General features: G+C 46.3%; 21 non-coding genes across 21 annotated transcripts; all 21 read right to left on the bottom strand.

Moving 5' to 3' along the window:
- Positions 1 to 288: 288 nt before the first annotated feature.
- On the bottom strand, positions 289 to 361 carry trnav-cac (transfer RNA valine (anticodon CAC)). The gene has a single exon. It is a non-coding gene; the product is annotated as a tRNA-Val (tRNA).
- A 462-nt stretch (positions 362 to 823) lies between these two features.
- trnav-aac (transfer RNA valine (anticodon AAC)) lies at positions 824 to 896 on the bottom strand. The gene has a single exon. It is a non-coding gene; the product is annotated as a tRNA-Val (tRNA).
- A 1,090-nt stretch (positions 897 to 1,986) lies between these two features.
- Positions 1,987 to 2,059, bottom strand: trnav-cac (transfer RNA valine (anticodon CAC)). Its single transcript has one exon. It is a non-coding gene; the product is annotated as a tRNA-Val (tRNA).
- A 462-nt stretch (positions 2,060 to 2,521) lies between these two features.
- trnav-aac (transfer RNA valine (anticodon AAC)) lies at positions 2,522 to 2,594 on the bottom strand. Its single transcript has one exon. It is a non-coding gene; the product is annotated as a tRNA-Val (tRNA).
- A 299-nt stretch (positions 2,595 to 2,893) lies between these two features.
- trnad-guc (transfer RNA aspartic acid (anticodon GUC)) lies at positions 2,894 to 2,965 on the bottom strand. The gene has a single exon. It is a non-coding gene; the product is annotated as a tRNA-Asp (tRNA).
- Positions 2,966 to 3,684: 719 nt separating this feature from the next.
- Positions 3,685 to 3,757, bottom strand: trnav-cac (transfer RNA valine (anticodon CAC)). The gene has a single exon. It is a non-coding gene; the product is annotated as a tRNA-Val (tRNA).
- A 462-nt stretch (positions 3,758 to 4,219) lies between these two features.
- trnav-aac (transfer RNA valine (anticodon AAC)) lies at positions 4,220 to 4,292 on the bottom strand. Its single transcript has one exon. It is a non-coding gene; the product is annotated as a tRNA-Val (tRNA).
- Positions 4,293 to 8,824: 4,532 nt separating this feature from the next.
- Positions 8,825 to 8,897, bottom strand: trnav-aac (transfer RNA valine (anticodon AAC)). Its single transcript has one exon. It is a non-coding gene; the product is annotated as a tRNA-Val (tRNA).
- A 299-nt stretch (positions 8,898 to 9,196) lies between these two features.
- Positions 9,197 to 9,268, bottom strand: trnad-guc (transfer RNA aspartic acid (anticodon GUC)). Its single transcript has one exon. It is a non-coding gene; the product is annotated as a tRNA-Asp (tRNA).
- A 718-nt stretch (positions 9,269 to 9,986) lies between these two features.
- trnav-cac (transfer RNA valine (anticodon CAC)) lies at positions 9,987 to 10,059 on the bottom strand. Its single transcript has one exon. It is a non-coding gene; the product is annotated as a tRNA-Val (tRNA).
- A 462-nt stretch (positions 10,060 to 10,521) lies between these two features.
- Positions 10,522 to 10,594, bottom strand: trnav-aac (transfer RNA valine (anticodon AAC)). Its single transcript has one exon. It is a non-coding gene; the product is annotated as a tRNA-Val (tRNA).
- A 299-nt stretch (positions 10,595 to 10,893) lies between these two features.
- On the bottom strand, positions 10,894 to 10,965 carry trnad-guc (transfer RNA aspartic acid (anticodon GUC)). Its single transcript has one exon. It is a non-coding gene; the product is annotated as a tRNA-Asp (tRNA).
- A 718-nt stretch (positions 10,966 to 11,683) lies between these two features.
- On the bottom strand, positions 11,684 to 11,756 carry trnav-cac (transfer RNA valine (anticodon CAC)). Its single transcript has one exon. It is a non-coding gene; the product is annotated as a tRNA-Val (tRNA).
- Positions 11,757 to 12,218: 462 nt separating this feature from the next.
- On the bottom strand, positions 12,219 to 12,291 carry trnav-aac (transfer RNA valine (anticodon AAC)). The gene has a single exon. It is a non-coding gene; the product is annotated as a tRNA-Val (tRNA).
- A 299-nt stretch (positions 12,292 to 12,590) lies between these two features.
- On the bottom strand, positions 12,591 to 12,662 carry trnad-guc (transfer RNA aspartic acid (anticodon GUC)). The gene has a single exon. It is a non-coding gene; the product is annotated as a tRNA-Asp (tRNA).
- A 718-nt stretch (positions 12,663 to 13,380) lies between these two features.
- Positions 13,381 to 13,453, bottom strand: trnav-cac (transfer RNA valine (anticodon CAC)). Its single transcript has one exon. It is a non-coding gene; the product is annotated as a tRNA-Val (tRNA).
- A 462-nt stretch (positions 13,454 to 13,915) lies between these two features.
- trnav-aac (transfer RNA valine (anticodon AAC)) lies at positions 13,916 to 13,988 on the bottom strand. Its single transcript has one exon. It is a non-coding gene; the product is annotated as a tRNA-Val (tRNA).
- Positions 13,989 to 15,077: 1,089 nt separating this feature from the next.
- trnav-cac (transfer RNA valine (anticodon CAC)) lies at positions 15,078 to 15,150 on the bottom strand. The gene has a single exon. It is a non-coding gene; the product is annotated as a tRNA-Val (tRNA).
- Positions 15,151 to 15,612: 462 nt separating this feature from the next.
- Positions 15,613 to 15,685, bottom strand: trnav-aac (transfer RNA valine (anticodon AAC)). Its single transcript has one exon. It is a non-coding gene; the product is annotated as a tRNA-Val (tRNA).
- Positions 15,686 to 15,984: 299 nt separating this feature from the next.
- trnad-guc (transfer RNA aspartic acid (anticodon GUC)) lies at positions 15,985 to 16,056 on the bottom strand. The gene has a single exon. It is a non-coding gene; the product is annotated as a tRNA-Asp (tRNA).
- Positions 16,057 to 16,774: 718 nt separating this feature from the next.
- Positions 16,775 to 16,847, bottom strand: trnav-cac (transfer RNA valine (anticodon CAC)). The gene has a single exon. It is a non-coding gene; the product is annotated as a tRNA-Val (tRNA).
- Between the last annotated feature and the right edge of the window lie 184 nt (positions 16,848 to 17,031).

The raw sequence follows: 17,031 nt of genomic DNA, 5'->3' as shown, positions 1-17,031 counted from the left end.
GCTGTCTCCTTTCAAACCCCTGGGATGAGCCTTGCATGACCTTGGCTTGAGCTTGAGTGTGACAGGCAAAGCAGTGACTCTGCCTGAGAGTGAATGGAAAGGTTGCCATCCCTAATTCTTCACCCCATCTGCAAAAAACCCTCATTGTGAACGATCTCAAGTGTGACTGTCTTCATCCAGCCTTGGAACCACCGTCTCTGAAACCCAATATATCAAATGGAGACACATAAGTTGAGTCGCAAGCAGGTGGACCTCACTGTGTTTGATAAAAGCATCATGGCATAAAGATGTTTCTGCCCAGTTTCGAGCTGGGGACCTTTCGCGTGTGAAGCGAACGTGATAACCACTACACTACAGAAACCTCCGTGGCACAAGACACTTCTGCTGACCCATTAATACACGTTGGGTCCCATTCCTTTTTTCCCATTGGAGGAGTCCTTTGTGAAAAATGAGGAATAGCTTACTGTCCCAAATCTCTCAAAAAGAGAAGCAACAACCTGCATAGGATACCTCGGGCAGAATCTCTCTCAGGCAAAATCTCTCTCGGGCAGAATCTCTCTCGGGCAGAATCTCTAATGCTGCTTCCATTTGGGAGGTTCCTCTCTTTGCTGGTGTCTCCTTTCAAATCCCTGGGATGAGCCCTGTATGACCTTGGCCTGAGCGTGACAGACAAAGCAGTGACAGCCTGAGAGCTAATGGAAAGTTTGCCATTCGTAAATTTCTCAAAGTTGCCACCACATCTGCCAAAAGCACTCAATGTGAACGACATCAATGGAGATGCAGATATTACCGTTGTCTGGCAAAGAATTGAGACAGAGGTAGCTGTTTCTGCCCAGTTTCGAGCTGGGGACCTTTCGCGTGTTAAGCGAACGTGATAACCACTACACTACAGAAACTGACATACTGTGGACCCCCAGGGCCTGAGGCTGGTAAATACACCATAAACACTGATTCCCATAATGGGTTTTCTGGGAGGAGCCAAATCCAATGATAGGAATGTGCTGCAAGGAGCACGATTCCAGAAGAGAGATTCAAAGGTGCGTGTGGGTGTTATGAAATTGTTATTATGCAGGACCCACTGTTAGAACATTCATAGTTGTTATAGGCTCCCAATCTGGATCAAAGCCTCCCCTTGACAGCTAGCATGACTTCTGATTTGCTCTGTGGTGGAAATTGAGCAGAAAACACCGATAGACTCCTCGTCGGGGAATTGAACCCCGGTCTTCCGCGTGACAGGCAGAGATACTTGCCACTATACTAACGAGGACTGATTTCATAGCAAGCTCGGCCATCGTGTGACGCTGTTCTGATGTTTATCGCATTGTACACTTTCTGTTGGGGAGATGATGACAAATGGTTTGTTAAACTGGCTTTCTACTCTAGTCAACTGGACTGAGGGCTTAAATTGGCAACTTTGTGTTCCCTCAATTTGCAAAGGTTTCATATATGCTCCGAGTATACCGCACTTGGGATGAATACTACTACTGGACTGTCCTCTGGGTCCCTCTTGAGGACACTGCCTCACTGGTGGAGCAGAACTCATCAAACCTCAAAGTTGTGAACTTTTCTTTCACAAGGGGCTGCAAGTCCCTCCCAGTCTGAAGAAAGCAAAGAACCATAGGGTATCATCATCTTCTGTTCCACAAGCAGTTCAGAATCTGTAATGCTGCTTCCATTTGGGAGGTTCCTCTATTTGGTGCTGTCTCCTTTCAAACCCCTGGGATGAGCCTTGCATGACCTTGGCTTGAGCTTGAGTGTGACAGGCAAAGCAGTGACTCTGCCTGAGAGTGAATGGAAAGGTTGCCATCCCTAATTCTTCACCCCATCTGCAAAAAACCCTCATTGTGAACGATCTCAAGTGTGACTGTCTTCATCCAGCCTTGGAACCACCGTCTCTGAAACCCAATATATCAAATGGAGACACATAAGTTGAGTCGCAAGCAGGTGGACCTCACTGTGTTTGATAAAAGCATCATGGCATAAAGATGTTTCTGCCCAGTTTCGAGCTGGGGACCTTTCGCGTGTGAAGCGAACGTGATAACCACTACACTACAGAAACCTCCGTGGCACAAGACACTTCTGCTGACCCATTAATACACGTTGGGTCCCATTCCTTTTTTCCCATTGGAGGAGTCCTTTGTGAAAAATGAGGAATAGCTTACTGTCCCAAATCTCTCAAAAAGAGAAGCAACAACCTGCATAGGATACCTCGGGCAGAATCTCTCTCAGGCAAAATCTCTCTCGGGCAGAATCTCTCTCGGGCAGAATCTCTAATGCTGCTTCCATTTGGGAGGTTCCTCTCTTTGCTGGTGTCTCCTTTCAAATCCCTGGGATGAGCCCTGTATGACCTTGGCCTGAGCGTGACAGACAAAGCAGTGACAGCCTGAGAGCTAATGGAAAGTTTGCCATTCGTAAATTTCTCAAAGTTGCCACCACATCTGCCAAAAGCACTCAATGTGAACGACATCAATGGAGATGCAGATATTACCGTTGTCTGGCAAAGAATTGAGACAGAGGTAGCTGTTTCTGCCCAGTTTCGAGCTGGGGACCTTTCGCGTGTTAAGCGAACGTGATAACCACTACACTACAGAAACTGACATACTGTGGACCCCCAGGGCCTGAGGCTGGTAAATACACCATAAACACTGATTCCCATAATGGGTTTTCTGGGAGGAGCCAAATCCAATGATAGGAATGTGCTGCAAGGAGCGCGATTCCAGAAGAGAGATTCAAAGGTGCGTGTGGGTGTTATGAAATTGTTATTATCCAGGACCCACTGTTAGAACATTCATAGTTGTTATAGGCTCCCAATCTGGATCAGAGCCTCCCCTTGACAGCTAGCATTACTTCTGATTTGCTCTGTGGTGGAAATTGAGCAGAAAACACCGATAGACTCCTCGTCGGGGAATTGAACCCCGGTCTTCCGCGTGACAGGCGGAGATACTTGCCACTATACTAACGAGGACTGATTTCCTAGCAAGCTCGGCCATCGGGTGACGCTGTTCTGATGTTTATCGCATTGTACACTTTCTGTTGGGGAGATGATGACAAATGGTTTGTTAAACTGGCTTTCTACTCTAGTCAACTGGACTGAGGGCTTAAATTGGCAACTTTGTGTTCCCTCAATTTGCAAAGGTTTCATATATGCTCCGAGTATACCGCACTTGGGATGAATACTACTACTGGACTGTCCTCCGGGTCCCTCTTGAGGACACTGCCTCACTGGTGGAACAGAACTCATCAAACCTCAAAGTTGTGAACTTTTCTTTCACAAGGGGCTGCAAGTCCCTCCCAGTCTGAAGAAAGCAAAGAACCATAGGGTATCATGATCTTCTGTTCCACAAGCAGTTCAGAATCTGTAATGCTGCTTCCATTTGGGAGGTTCCTCTATTTGGTGCTGTCTCCTTTCAAACCCCTGGGATGAGCCTTGCATGACCTTGGCTTGAGCTTGAGTGTGACAGGCAAAGCAGTGACTCTGCCTGAGAGCGAATGGAAAGGTTGCCATCCCTAATTCTTCACCCCATCTGCAAAAAACCCTCATTGTGAACGATCTCAAGTGTGACTGTCTTCATCCAGCCTTGGAACCACCGTCTCTGAAACCCAATATATCAAATGGAGACACATAAGTTGAGTCGCAAGCAGGTGGACCTCACTGTGTTTGATAAAAGCATCATGGCATAAAGATGTTTCTGCCCAGTTTCGAGCTGGGGACCTTTCGCGTGTGAAGCGAACGTGATAACCACTACACTACAGAAACCTCCGTGGCACAAGACACTTCTGCTGACCCATTAATACACGTTGGGTCCCATTCCTTTTTTCCCATTGGAGGAGTCCTTTGTGAAAAATGAGGAATAGCTTACTGTCCCAAATCTCTCAAAAAGAGAAGCAACAACCTGCATAGGATACCTCGGGCAGAATCTCTCTCGGGCAAAATCTCTCTCGGGCAGAATCTCTCTCGGGCAGAATCTCTAATGCTGCTTCCATTTGGGAGGTTCCTCTCTTTGCTGGTGTCTCCTTTCAAATCCCTGGGATGAGCCCTGTATGACCTTGGCCTGAGCGTGACAGACAAAGCAGTGACAGCCTGAGAGCTAATGGAAAGTTTGCCATCCGTAAATTTCTCAAAGTTGCCACCACATCTGCCAAAAGCACTCAATGTGAACGACATCAATGGAGATGCAGATATGACCATTGTCTGGCAAAGAATTGAGACAAAGGTAGCTGTTTCTGCCCAGTTTCGAGCTGGGGACCTTTCGCGTGTTAAGCGAACGTGATAACCACTACACTACAGAAACTGACATACTGTGGACCCCCAGGGCCTGAGGCTGGTAAATACACCATAAACACTGATTCCCATAATGGGTTTTCTGGGAGGAGCCAAATCCAATGATAGGAATGTGCTGCAAGGAGCGCGATTCCAGAAGAGAGATTCAAAGGTGCGTGTGGGTGTTATGAAATTGTTATTATCCAGGACCCACTGTTAGAACATTCATAGTTGTTATAGGCTCCCAATCTGGATCAGAGCCTCCCCTTGACAGCTAGCATTACTTCTGATTTGCTCTGTGGTGGAAATTGAGCAGAAAACACCGATAGACTCCTCGTCGGGGAATTGAACCCCGGTCTTCCGCGCCCGGGCCGCTTATAGTAAGCCTTAACTCTCTTAACTTTCCCCATTCATTCTCTATGGTAGTGCTTAACACTACGGATGTAATATATTTTTGGCCACTGAGTGTAATTTGGGGGCGCTGTTTCCCCGTTTCGACAGCGGAACCGGAAACCCTGCTCCTTAACTCTTAACGCTACGGATGTAATATATTTTTGGCCACTGAGTGTAATTTGGGGGCGCTGTTTCCCCGTTTTCGACAGCGGAACCGGAAATCCCTGCTCCTTAACTTTTCTCATTCATTCTCTATGGTAGTCTCTTAACGCTACGGATGTAATATATTTTTGGCCACTGAGTGTAATTTGGGGGCGCTGTTTCCCCGTTTTCACACCTGTGTATTCAAAGAAGAGCATCGGCGGCAACAGTAAAGTACAGTATCAAGTTTTTTTTTAGACGTTATCATCAAGTTTGATCAACACAACTCAATTGTAAGTCAAGCTATTTTCTTCAAGTTGTCATTCCATGTTTCTCAGTGGTATTGGTGGAGGTGTCTTAGTACAGTGGTGTTACATACTGTATGTGGGTTTTTACATCCTGACCTCTTACAGTCTGTACATATCTGGAGGCCTTTTTAGTCTCTCACTGACACTTATCCAGAACCTTTCACTCTTTTCTCTAGATTCACAACTTTTCTTACTGTGTTTTACTGAAGCTGTTAATTGTTTATACCATCATTGTGTGAATTCTTTGCATGAAAGATTTAGGTGGAAATATTTCTGTTTCTTTTGGCAGTGATAGAATATAAGTTATTAAACTGTAATGACTTGTATTGCTGATAGATGGATGGATGTTGACCCAAGTATAAGAATTATTATTTAAAATACCTCAGAATGTATCCTTTGAATTTACATTAGGAGTCTCCTCTCTCGATGCCGGCTACATTTTACACGCACATGTTTTTACAGTAGCCCAAAATGAAAAAAAATAAATCATATTTTGAGTTTTTTAAAGCAAACATAGGTTCTTCTACATGTTTAGAAGAGGAGGCTGAGGTGATGGGTATCCAGCTGCACTTTCTGTGCATGTACATATTTCTTTCAGATTCTTCTCAGATTTCAGATTTTGTCATTACAAAAGTTCAGGTACAGGTAATTCAAATTACTCATCTGCGATGCCTCATATCCCACTTTGTTTCACAGATTTCATTTAATGATGCAGTTGCATAACAATTTTATTCAATTAAAGTTTTTCACAATATGAATCACCTGAATTGTAGCAAAAGAGCAACACTTTCAACGTATTCTTTATTTTTACAGACCTGCCAGGGGTTACGCCTTTACCCGTATCCTCCTCTCCAAGGGCCAAACGCACTGGACCTGTTAAAACAGGTGGCCTCATCCAGGTTCTTGACCACAGTCGGTGGACAGAACCCATGAGGACCGCCATTGATGAACTGCTGATAAAGCACCAGGGAGCTAAAGACATTCTGAGGCGAGTGGATGTGGACTATGCTGCCATGGTGCAGAGGGCGTGCAGGGACCCCAACAGCCTCCTCCATCCCACCACGTGGCAACACATATCAAGATATGTGAAACATGTTGCCAAATTAAAAAACACCAGCTCCTGTCTCAACACCAGCTCAGAGAGGGCATCAGAAACAAGGAAGTTGTGGCACAGTTTGACTACAGGCAGCCAGACAGTCAGTGTGCCCGTCGCAATTTTACCCCCTGCCCCTATCAACCCTCCCCCCGTTGGTCTCACTCAGGATGACACACTTACCAGGGCTGCAGTGGCAAGGATTGTGGCAGTGGTTCTACAGCAGCAGTAACAACAACAACAACAACAACAACAACAACAACAACAACAGCAACAGCAGCAGCAACAACAACAGCAGCAGCCGCAGACGCAGAGGAAATTAACCAGGAACTGCTTAGCCTGTGGCCAGCCAAAGTCCCGCTTCCTTGGCGATGGCTCTTCTGTTCATTTTTACTATCAATCGCCATCTGCTAATTATTTTTACTGCTCCACAAGAGTCTTCAAGATGTATGCCGAGGAAGGGCTCAAAGAATCCAGAATGTCATTCCAAGACTTTGCTGCTTCTACATATTTCCAGCGGGAACTTGATGCTGCCAAGAAGAGGGCTGCAGAGTGCAAAAGGGTCAGAGAGGAAAAAAAGAAGCGCCACAGAGCCTCTGCCATCTGGTCGCCTGTGCAGGTTTTGTCACCAGCCTCTAAAGCAGGGCCCTAACAGCCCTCACATCCACACCTGCTTCCCTGGAGTACAAGGGAAATATATCTACTGCCCCTCCAGAGTTTTCTCTTTCTTCAAGGCACAGGGCATGGTCAAGGAGATGACCTGGAGCGAGTTCCAAGCTTCCCAATGGTTTGAGGCTGAACGAAATAGATGGATGGTGCAAAAAAAATGACAATGACAGTTGTTTATGTTTATGTTTATTTTAATTGTCAATTCTGTATAAAGAATAAAAACTATAAAAGCCAGAACACATTTGACTTTGTGTTTTATTTCAATTTCATTCCAAACTAAGGAATTGATAACTGTTATGTTTAACATTACGCTGCCATTTATATATATTTAGTTTGTGTTTTATTTGTGTTATTATTTTTGTGAGCATGTTAGCCTTGCTTCAGAACTGTATTAAGTATTTAATGAATTAAACAAGTGTACCATAGAATGGAAAGGAGCCCAACAAACAGATGAAATAGAATTAAATACCATTTTAATTGTATAAAGTTCAAAACATTTGATCAAATCAAGAAAACATAAACTATATTTGCTTCTAGTGGGAATCAAACCCACTCCCCTGTCTTACAAGGCTTCTGCAGCGCGTTCAGCAGCACCAGAGAGACGGGACACAGCATGCTGCAATCTGATTGGCTGTCAGTCCTCTACGGCTATACGCGACTGGCCTCCGCGTGACAGGCGGAGATACTTGCCACTATACTAACGAGGACTGATTTCCTAGCAAGCTCGGCCATCGGGTGACGCTGTTCTGATGTTTATCGCATTGTACACTTTCTGTTGGGGAGATGATGACAAATGGTTTGTTAAACTGGCTTTCTACTCTAGTCAACTGGACTGAGGGCTTAAATTGGCAACTTTGTGTTCCCTCAATTTGCAAAGGTTTCATATATGCTCCGAGTATACCGCACTTGGGATGAATACTACTACTGGACTGTCCTCCGGGTCCCTCTTGAGGACACTGCCTCACTGGTGGAACAGAACTCATCAAACCTCAAAGTTGTGAACTTTTCTTTCACAAGGGGCTGCAAGTCCCTCCCAGTCTGAAGAAAGCAAAGAACCATAGGGTATCATGATCTTCTGTTCCACAAGCAGTTCAGAATCTGTAATGCTGCTTCCATTTGGGAGGTTCCTCTATTTGGTGCTGTCTCCTTTCAAACCCCTGGGATGAGCCTTGCATGACCTTGGCTTGAGCTTGAGTGTGACAGGCAAAGCAGTGACTCTGCCTGAGAGCGAATGGAAAGGTTGCCATCCCTAATTCTTCACCCCATCTGCAAAAAACCCTCATTGTGAACGATCTCAAGTGTGACTGTCTTCATCCAGCCTTGGAACCACCGTCTCTGAAACCCAATATATCAAATGGAGACACATAAGTTGAGTCGCAAGCAGGTGGACCTCACTGTGTTTGATAAAAGCATCATGGCATAAAGATGTTTCTGCCCAGTTTCGAGCTGGGGACCTTTAATGTGAAGCGAACGTGATAACCACTACACTACAGAAACCTCCGTGGCACAAGACACTTCTGCTGACCCATTAATACACGTTGGGTCCCATTCCTTTTTTCCCATTGGAGGAGTCCTTTGTGAAAAATGAGGAATAGCTTACTGTCCCAAATCTCTCAAAAAGAGAAGCAACAACCTGCATAGGATACCTCGGGCAGAATCTCTCTTGGGCAAAATCTCTCTCGGGCAGAATCTCTCTCGGGCAGAATCTCTAATGCTGCTTCCATTTGGGAGGTTCCTCTCTTTGCTGGTGTCTCCTTTCAAATCCCTGGGATGAGCCCTGTATGACCTTGGCCTGAGCGTGACAGACAAAGCAGTGACAGCCTGAGAGCTAATGGAAAGTTTGCCATCCGTAAATTTCTCAAAGTTGCCACCACATCTGCCAAAAGCACTCAATGTGAACGACATCAATGGAGATGCAGATATTACCGTTGTCTGGCAAAGAATTGAGACAGAGGTAGCTGTTTCTGCCCAGTTTCGAGCTGGGGACCTTTCGCGTGTTAAGCGAACGTGATAACCACTACACTACAGAAACTGACATACTGTGGACCCCCAGGGCCTGAGGCTGGTAAATACACCATAAACACTGATTCCCATAATGGGTTTTCTGGGAGGAGCCAAATCCAATGATAGGAATGTGCTGCAAGGAGCGCGATTCCAGAAGAGAGATTCAAAGGTGCGTGTGGGTGTTATGAAATTGTTATTATCCAGGACCCACTGTTAGAACATTCATAGTTGTTATAGGCTCCCAATCTGGATCAAAGCCTCCCCTTGACAGCTAGCATTACTTCTGATTTGCTCTGTGGTGGAAATTGAGCAGAAAACACCGATAGACTCCTCGTCGGGGAATTGAACCCCGGTCTTCCGCGTGACAGGCGGAGATACTTGCCACTATACTAACGAGGACTGATTTCATAGCAAGCTCGGCCATCGGGTGACGCTGTTCTGATGTTTATCGCATTGTACACTTTCTGTTGGGGAGATGATGACAAATGGTTTGTTAAACTGGCTTTCTACTCTAGTCAACTGGACTGAGGGCTTAAATTGGCAACTTTGTGTTCCCTCAATTTGCAAAGGTTTCATATATGCTCCGAGTATACCGCACTTGGGATGAATACTACTCCTGGACTGTCCTCCGGGTCCCTCTTGAGGACACTGCCTCACTGGTGGAACAGAACTCATCAAACCTCAAAGTTGTGAACTTTTCTTTCACAAAGGGCTGCAAGTCCCTCCCAGTCTGAAGAAAGCAAAGAACCATAGGGTATCATGATCTTCTGTTCCACAAGCAGTTCAGAATCTGTAATGCTGCTTCCATCTGGGAGGTTCCTCTATTTGGTGCTGTCTCCTTTCAAACCCCTGGGATGAGCCTTGCATGACCTTGGCTTGAGCTTGAGTGTGACAGGCAAAGCAGTGACTCTGCCTGAGAGCGAATGGAAAGGTTGCCATCCCTAATTCTTCACCCCATCTGCAAAAACCCTCATTGTGAACGATCTCAAGTGTGACTGTCTTCATCCAGCCTTGGAACCACCGTCTCTGAAACCCAATATATCAAATGGAGACACATAAGTTGAGTCGCAAGCAGGTGGACCTCACTGTGTTTGATAAAAGCATCATGGCATAAAGATGTTTCTGCCCAGTTTCGAGCTGGGGACCTTTCGCGTGTGAAGCGAACGTGATAACCACTACACTACAGAAACCTCCGTGGCACAAGACACTTCTGCTGACCCACTAATACACGTTGGGTCCCATTCCTTTTTTCCCATTGGAGGAGTCCTTTGTGAAAAATGAGGAATAGCTTACTGTCCCAAATCTCTCAAAAAGAGAAGCAACAACCTGCATAGGATACCTCGGGCAGAATCTCTCTCGGGCAAAATCTCTCTCGGGCAGAATCTCTCTCGGGCAGAATCTCTAATGCTGCTTCCATTTGGGAGGTTCCTCTCTTTGCTGGTGTCTCCTTTCAAATCCCTGGGATGAGCCCTGTATGACCTTGGCCTGAGCGTGACAGACAAAGCAGTGACAGCCTGAGAGCTAATGGAAAGTTTGCCATCCGTAAATTTCTCAAAGTTGCCACCACATCTGCCAAAAGCACTCAATGTGAACGACATCAATGGAGATGCAGATATTACCGTTGTCTGGCAAAGAATTGAGACAGAGGTAGCTGTTTCTGCCCAGTTTCGAGCTGGGGACCTTTCGCGTGTTAAGCGAACGTGATAACCACTACACTACAGAAACTGACATACTGTGGACCCCCAGGGCCTGAGGCTGGTAAATACACCATAAACACTGATTCCCATAATGGGTTTTCTGGGAGGAGCCAAATCCAATGATAGGAATGTGCTGCAAGGAGCGCGATTCCAGAAGAGAGATTCAAAGGTGCGTGTGGGTGTTATGAAATTGTTATTATCCAGGACCCACTGTTAGAACATTCATAGTTGTTATAGGCTCCCAATCTGGATCAAAGCCTCCCCTTGACAGCTAGCATTACTTCTGATTTGCTCTGTGGTGGAAATTGAGCAGAAAACACCGATAGACTCCTCGTCGGGGAATTGAACCCCGGTCTTCCGCGTGACAGGCGGAGATACTTGCCACTATACTAACGAGGACTGATTTCATAGCAAGCTCGGCCATCGGGTGACGCTGTTCTGATGTTTATCGCATTGTACACTTTCTGTTGGGGAGATGATGACAAATGGTTTGTTAAACTGGCTTTCTACTCTAGTCAACTGGACTGAGGGCTTAAATTGGCAACTTTGTGTTCCCTCAATTTGCAAAGGTTTCATATATGCTCCGAGTATACCGCACTTGGGATGAATACTACTCCTGGACTGTCCTCCGGGTCCCTCTTGAGGACACTGCCTCACTGGTGGAACAGAACTCATCAAACCTCAAAGTTGTGAACTTTTCTTTCACAAAGGGCTGCAAGTCCCTCCCAGTCTGAAGAAAGCAAAGAACCATAGGGTATCATGATCTTCTGTTCCACAAGCAGTTCAGAATCTGTAATGCTGCTTCCATCTGGGAGGTTCCTCTATTTGGTGCTGTCTCCTTTCAAACCCCTGGGATGAGCCTTGCATGACCTTGGCTTGAGCTTGAGTGTGACAGGCAAAGCAGTGACTCTGCCTGAGAGCGAATGGAAAGGTTGCCATCCCTAATTCTTCACCCCATCTGCAAAAACCCTCATTGTGAACGATCTCAAGTGTGACTGTCTTCATCCAGCCTTGGAACCACCGTCTCTGAAACCCAATATATCAAATGGAGACACATAAGTTGAGTCGCAAGCAGGTGGACCTCACTGTGTTTGATAAAAGCATCATGGCATAAAGATGTTTCTGCCCAGTTTCGAGCTGGGGACCTTTCGCGTGTGAAGCGAACGTGATAACCACTACACTACAGAAACCTCCGTGGCACAAGACACTTCTGCTGACCCACTAATACACGTTGGGTCCCATTCCTTTTTTCCCATTGGAGGAGTCCTTTGTGAAAAATGAGGAATAGCTTACTGTCCCAAATCTCTCAAAAAGAGAAGCAACAACCTGCATAGGATACCTCGGGCAGAATCTCTCTCGGGCAAAATCTCTCTCGGGCAGAATCTCTCTCGGGCAGAATCTCTAATGCTGCTTCCATTTGGGAGGTTCCTCTCTTTGCTGGTGTCTCCTTTCAAATCCCTGGGATGAGCCCTGTATGACCTTGGCCTGAGCGTGACAGACAAAGCAGTGACAGCCTGAGAGCTAATGGAAAGTTTGCCATCCGTAAATTTCTCAAAGTTGCCACCACATCTGCCAAAAGCACTCAATGTGAACGACATCAATGGAGATGCAGATATTACCGTTGTCTGGCAAAGAATTGAGACAGAGGTAGCTGTTTCTGCCCAGTTTCGAGCTGGGGACCTTTCGCGTGTTAAGCGAACGTGATAACCACTACACTACAGAAACTGACATACTGTGGACCCCCAGGGCCTGAGGCTGGTAAATACACCATAAACACTGATTCCCATAATGGGTTTTCTGGGAGGAGCCAAATCCAATGATAGGAATGTGCTGCAAGGAGCGCGATTCCAGAAGAGAGATTCAAAGGTGCGTGTGGGTGTTATGAAATTGTTATTATCCAGGACCCACTGTTAGAACATTCATAGTTGTTATAGGCTCCCAATCTGGATCAAAGCCTCCCCTTGACAGCTAGCATTACTTCTGATTTGCTCTGTGGTGGAAATTGAGCAGAAAACACCGATAGACTCCTCGTCGGGGAATTGAACCCCGGTCTTCCGCGTGACAGGCGGAGATACTTGCCACTATACTAACGAGGACTGATTTCATAGCAAGCCCGGCCATCGGGTGACGCTGTTCTGATGTTTATCGCATTGTACACTTTCTGTTGGGGAGATGATGACAAATGGTTTGTTAAACTGGCTTTCTACTCTAGTCAACTGGACTGAGGGCTTAAATTGGCAACTTTGTGTTCCCTCAATTTGCAAAGGTTTCATATATGCTCCGAGTATACCGCACTTGGGATGAATACTACTCCTGGACTGTCCTCCGGGTCCCTCTTGAGGACACTGCCTCACTGGTGGAACAGAACTCATCAAACCTCAAAGTTGTGAACTTTTCTTTCACAAAGGGCTGCAAGTCCCTCCCAGTCTGAAGAAAGCAAAGAACCATAGGGTATCATGATCTTCTGTTCCACAAGCAGTTCAGAATCTGTAATGCTGCTTCCATCTGGGAGGTTCCTCTATTTGGTGCTGTCTCCTTTCAAACCCCTGGGATGAGCCTTGCATGACCTTGGCTTGAGCTTGAGTGTGACAGGCAAAGCAGTGACTCTGCCTGAGAGCGAATGGAAAGGTTGCCATCCCTAATTCTTCACCCCATCTGCAAAAACCCTCATTGTGAACGATCTCAAGTGTGACTGTCTTCATCCAGCCTTGGAACCACCGTCTCTGAAACCCAATATATCAAATGGAGACACATAAGTTGAGTCGCAAGCAGGTGGACCTCACTGTGTTTGATAAAAGCATCATGGCATAAAGATGTTTCTGCCCAGTTTCGAGCTGGGGACCTTTCGCGTGTGAAGCGAACGTGATAACCACTACACTACAGAAACCTCCGTGGCACAAGACACTTCTGCTGACCCACTAATACACGTTGGGTCCCATTCCTTTTTTCCCATTGGAGGAGTCCTTTGTGAAAAATGAGGAATAGCTTACTGTCCCAAATCTCTCAAAAAGAGAAGCAACAACCTGCATAGGATACCTCGGGCAGAATCTCTCTCGGGCAAAATCTCTCTCGGGCAGAATCTCTCTCGGGCAGAATCTCTAATGCTGCTTCCATTTGGGAGGTTCCTCTCTTTGCTGGTGTCTCCTTTCAAATCCCTGGGATGAGCCCTGTATGACCTTGGCCTGAGCGTGACAGACAAAGCAGTGACAGCCTGAGAGCTAATGGAAAGTTTGCCATCCGTAAATTTCTCAAAGTTGCCACCACATCTGCCAAAAGCACTCAATGTGAACGACATCAATGGAGATGCAGATATTACCGTTGTCTGGCAAAGAATTGAGACAGAGGTAGCTGTTTCTGCCCAGTTTCGAGCTGGGGACCTTTCGCGTGTTAAGCGAACGTGATAACCACTACACTACAGAAACTGACATACTGTGGACCCCCAGGGCCTGAGGCTGGTAAATACACCATAAACACTGATTCCCATAATGGGTTTTCTGGGAGGAGCCAAATCCAATGATAGGAATGTGCTGCAAGGAGCGCGATTCCAGAAGAGAGATTCAAAGGTGCGTGTGGGTGTTATGAAATTGTTATTATCCAGGACCCACTGTTAGAACATTCATAGTTGTTATAGGCTCCCAATCTGGATCAAAGCCTCCCCTTGACAGCTAGCATTACTTCTGATTTGCTCTGTGGTGGAAATTGAGCAGAAAACACCGATAGACTCCTCGTCGGAGAATTGAACCCCGGTCTTCCGCGTGACAGGCGGAGATACTTGCCACTATACTAACGAGGACTGATTTCATAGCAAGCTCGGCCATCGGGTGACGCTGTTCTGATGTTTATCGCATTGTACACTTTCTGTTGGGGAGATGATGACAAATGGTTTGTTAAACTGGCTTTCTACTCTAGTCAACTGGACTGAGGGCTTAAATTGGCAACTTTGTGTTCCCTCAATTTGCAAAGGTTTCATATATGCTCCGAGTATACCGCACTTGGGATGAATACTACTCCTGGACTGTCCTCCGGGTCCCTCTTGAGGACACTGCCTCACTGGTGGAACAGAACTCATCAAACCTCAAAGTTGTGAACTTTTCTTTCACAAAGGGCTGCAAGTCCCTCCCAGTCTGAAGAAAGCAAAGAACCATAGGGTATCATGATCTTCTGTTCCACAAGCAGTTCAGAATCTGTAATGCTGCTTCCATTTGGGAGGTTCCTCTATTTGGTGCTGTCTCCTTTCAAACCCCTGGGATGAGCCTTGCATGACCTTGGCTTGAGCTTGAGTGTGACAGGCAAAGCAGTGACTCTGCCTGAGAGCGAATGGAAAGGTTGCCATCCCTAATTCTTCACCCCATCTGCAAAAACCCTCATTGTGAACGATCTCAAGTGTGACTGTCTTCATCCAGCCTTGGAACCACCGTCTCTGAAACCCAATATATCAAATGGAGACACATAAGTTGAGTCGCAAGCAGGTGGACCTCACTGTGTTTGATAAAAGCATCATGGCATAAAGATGTTTCTGCCCAGTTTCGAGCTGGGGACCTTTCGCGTGTGAAGCGAACGTGATAACCACTACACTACAGAAACCTCCGTGGCACAAGACACTTCTGCTGACCCACTAATACACGTTGGGTCCCATTCCTTTTTTCCCATTGGAGGAGTCCTTTGTGAAAAATGAGGAATAGCTTACTGTCCCAAATCTCTCAAAAAGAGAAGCAACAACCTGCATAGGATACCTCGGGCAGAATCTCTCTCGGGCAAAATCTCTCTCGGGCAGAATCTCTCTCGGGCAGAATCTCTAATGCTGCTTCCATTTGGGAGGTTCCTCTCTTTGCTGGTGTCTCCTTTCAAATCCCTGGGATGAGCCCTGTATGACCTTGGCCTGAGCGTGACAGACAAAGCAGTGACAGCCTGAGAGCTAATGGAAAGTTTGCCATCCGTAAATTTCTCAAAGTTGCCACCACATCTGCCAAAAGCACTCAATGTGAACGACATCAATGGAGATGCAGATATTACCGTTGTCTGGCAAAGAATTGAGACAGAGGTAGCTGTTTCTGCCCAGTTTCGAGCTGGGGACCTTTCGCGTGTTAAGCGAACTTGATAACCACTACACTACAGAAACTGACATACTGTGGACCCCCAGGGCCTGAGGCTGGTAAATACACCATAAACACTGATTCCCATAATGGGTTTTCTGGGAGGAGCCAAATCCAATGATAGGAATGTGCTGCAAGGAGCGCGATTCCAGAAGAGAGATTCAAAGGTGCGTGTGGGTGTTATGAAATTGTTATTATCCAGGACCCACTGTTAGAACATTCATAGTTGTTATAGGCTCCCAATCTGGATCAAAGCCTCCCCTTGACAGCTAGCATTACTTCTGATTTGCTCTGTGGTGGAAATTGAGCAGAAAACACCGATAGACTCCTCGTCGGGGAATTGAACCCCGGTCTTCCGCGTGACAGGCGGAGATACTTGCCACTATACTAACGAGGACTGATTTCATAGCAAGCTCGGCCATCGGGTGACGCTGTTCTGATGTTTATCGCATTGTACACTTTCTGTTGGGGAGATGATGACAAATGGTTTGTTAAACTGGCTTTCTACTCTAGTCAACTGGACTGAGGGCTTAAATTGGCAACTTTGTGTTCCCTCAATTTGCAAAGGTTTCATATATGCTCCGAGTATACCGCACTTGGGATGAATACTACTCCTGGACTGTCCTCCGGGTCCCTCTTGAGGACACTGCCTCACTGGTGGAACAGAACTCATCAAACCTCAAAGTTGTGAACTTTTCTTTCACAAAGGGCTGCAAGTCCCTCCCAGTCTGAAGAAAGCAAAGAACCATAGGGTATCATGATCTTCTGTTCCACAAGCAGTTCAGAATCTGTAATGCTGCTTCCATCTGGGAGGTTCCTCTATTTGGTGCTGTCTCCTTTCAAACCCCTGGGATGAGCCTTGCATGACCTTGGCTTGAGCTTGAGTGTGACAGGCAAAGCAGTGACTCTGCCTGAGAGCGAATGGAAAGGTTGCCATCCCTAATTCTTCACCCCATCTGCAAAAACCCTCATTGTGAACGATCTCAAGTGTGACTGTCTTCATCCAGCCTTGGAACCACCGTCTCTGAAACCCAATATATCAAATGGAGACACATAAGTTGAGTCGCAAGCAGGTGGACCTCACTGTGTTTGATAAAAGCATCATGGCATAAAGATGTTTCTGCCCAGTTTCCAGCTGGGGACCTTTCGCGTGTGAAGCGAACGTGATAACCACTACACTACAGAAACCTCCGTGGCACAAGACACTTCTGCTGACCCACTAATACACGTTGGGTCCCATTCCTTTTTTCCCATTGGAGGAGTCCTTTGTGAAAAATGAGGAATAGCTTACTGTCCCAAATCTCTCAAAAAGAGAAGCAACAACCTGCATAGGATACCTCGGGCAGAATCTCTCTCGGGCAAAATCTCTCTC

Source organism: Paralichthys olivaceus, chromosome 2 (assembly GCF_024713975.1).
Source record: "Paralichthys olivaceus isolate ysfri-2021 chromosome 2, ASM2471397v2, whole genome shotgun sequence".
NCBI lineage: Eukaryota > Metazoa > Chordata > Actinopteri > Pleuronectiformes > Paralichthyidae > Paralichthys > Paralichthys olivaceus.
Note: the sequence above shows the minus strand (reverse complement) of the source record. Positions and strands in the feature narration are given on the sequence as shown.